The sequence below is a fragment of the Gossypium arboreum genome, chromosome 8, assembly GCF_025698485.1.
Source record: "Gossypium arboreum isolate Shixiya-1 chromosome 8, ASM2569848v2, whole genome shotgun sequence".
Classification (NCBI taxonomy): Eukaryota; Viridiplantae; Streptophyta; class Magnoliopsida; order Malvales; family Malvaceae; genus Gossypium; species Gossypium arboreum.
Genome location: NC_069077.1, coordinates 33,577,998 through 33,580,255, shown reverse-complemented (window position 1 = coordinate 33,580,255; position 2,258 = coordinate 33,577,998). Strand labels below are relative to the sequence as shown.

At 27.8% G+C, this 2,258-nt stretch overlaps 1 non-coding gene across 1 annotated transcript; it reads right to left on the bottom strand.

Moving 5' to 3' along the window:
- Positions 1–650: 650 nt before the first annotated feature.
- Positions 651–723, bottom strand: TRNAT-UGU (transfer RNA threonine (anticodon UGU)). The gene has a single exon. It is a non-coding gene; the product is annotated as a tRNA-Thr (tRNA).
- Positions 724–2,258: the final 1,535 nt, after the last annotated feature.

Here is a 2,258-nt window from a genome sequence, read left to right as displayed (position 1 = left end):
ACTTAGGGAATCAGTCTGATTCTATCTCTGTTCGTTCCGTTTGAATAAACGCAGGATCCTAAAGAATCGATCTTTCTTTTAGTTGTTGAATCTCATTTTGATTGATCAATGTGTGATATTTCGAATCCTTATTACTAATGGAATCGAAAAGATCTTTGGATTGATGAAAAGATCCTTTCAATTAGCGAGAATCTGCTACTTGAAGGAAACTAGATCTTGTGGAATCATATTGAATATTTGACGATACATTCCGTACCTTGCTAAAAAATCGATCCCTGTTTACCAACCATACATTGTCTAACCAAATCCAATTCTCTCTTGATATGTTCCTCAAAAAATCCGATTCGTGTGGATTCTTTCCCCAACTAACGAAGAGATCTTAGCGGAATTGCCACATATGGAATTGAGCACAATTTTGCAAAGAAATAGCCCGCTTGCCTCAAAGTTTACTTTTTTTTTTCCTTGATTTATTCTGGAAAGATCTAACTCCTCAAATTGATCCCTAATTGGAAGTTTCGACGAGATAATAAACAGATTGTTGACCTTTGGAAAGAAAAGGGGAAAAAGCTTTTTCACTGTTGGTTCTTTGATTTCAAAAAAAAAAAAAATCTAAATTATGTAAAAAAGGCAAAAAGCAAACAAATAGGGAAAGTCGGCTATCGGAATCGAACCGATGACCATCGCATTACAAATGCGATGCTCTAACCTCTGAGCTAAGCGAGCTCAAATAATAGAAATTGGTATCCATAAGGATTTAGCAAACTATTAGGATCTTATCTATTAACTATCTATTAGTTATTAATAATTAATATGAATTATTAATATGAATTATAGACTTGAATTTAGAAAAACTAGAATTTTTTCTAATTTTTAATGCCGATTTAATCTAATATTCAAGCTAATGTTGATGGAATCTAATAATTAAGAATATAATAATTGATTTAAATTTTTTATATATATATTTATTATTTATCTATATATTTAATATCTTTTTTATATCTTAGTTATATTTCTTTTATATTAATATAGTAATATAATAGTTATATTAATATAATATTACTAATATTACTTGACTCCATTTTTATTTTCTAGTTTATTTTATATTTTAGTATATTTTACATCTAAATTATATAAAATTTTTATATAGATTTCATTTAATCGATCGATTTAATAGATTTAATATAGATTAAATTTATTTCTATTTAGTTTAGAGTTCTAAATAGAGATAATTAGAGTCTAAAAAAGTTTCATTCTAATTATCTAGACTTATAATGTATCATTTCATTTATATAATCATAAAATATATAAATGCATAAAAGATTTTTGGTCAGAAGAATCCTCCAAATATTCTGGTCTTGGATTAGTAATCAGTTTTGATATTTTGGAATATGAATAGAGACGAGAGGGAGAGGGTAAGCTCATTACATTAGAAAAAAAAGATATTGTGAATTAATTCCTAATAAATAAGAAATAATTGAGCGTGAGAGCCAAATGAATCGAAAGGTTCATGTTTGGCGGGAAGGGATCATGGAATTTTTGAAATAAAAAAATGAATGGAAAGATAATCTACTTTCATTGAGTGATTTATTAGATAATCGAAAAGAGAGGATCTTGAATACTATTCGAAATTCAAAAGAACTACGCGGGGGCTATTGAACGGCTAGAAAAGTTCCAGGCCTGCTTACGGAAAGTAGAAATGGAGGTGGATCAGTTTCAAGTGAATGGATACTCTGAGATAGAACGAGAAAAATTGAATTTGATTAATTCAACTTATTAAAAAGTATAATAAATAAATAAAAATAAAAATTTAAATATAATTTGGAATTTCTAATTGTTCTTAGAATTGTATAATGTATAATTGTAATTTTTAGCAAAGTTGTTTCTCTTTTTCTTCAAATTCAAAGAATTCTTCTCCTTTATACATAGGTCATCGATTCAGCATTGGAAAAAGAGGCTCAAATCGTTTTATTGACATGAGTGTTTTATATCGAAAAAACATTTTTGTTTTGAAAATATTTCTGTATTTAGTAACATAGTAGTAGAAAGAGTACCCTACTGCATCTGAACTTCAAACGGGTTTGGCCTTAACCATGTTAATGGTCCCATATTATTGGTTAATAAAGAATCAAAATTGATGTACCAATGAATCACGAAATGCTATGGTTCTATAATATGATTTTAAAAATTTATTTAGAAGTAATTCATGGGATCATGTACTCTTTTCTTTCCTAGTTATAATGAAAAAAAGTACAATTGGG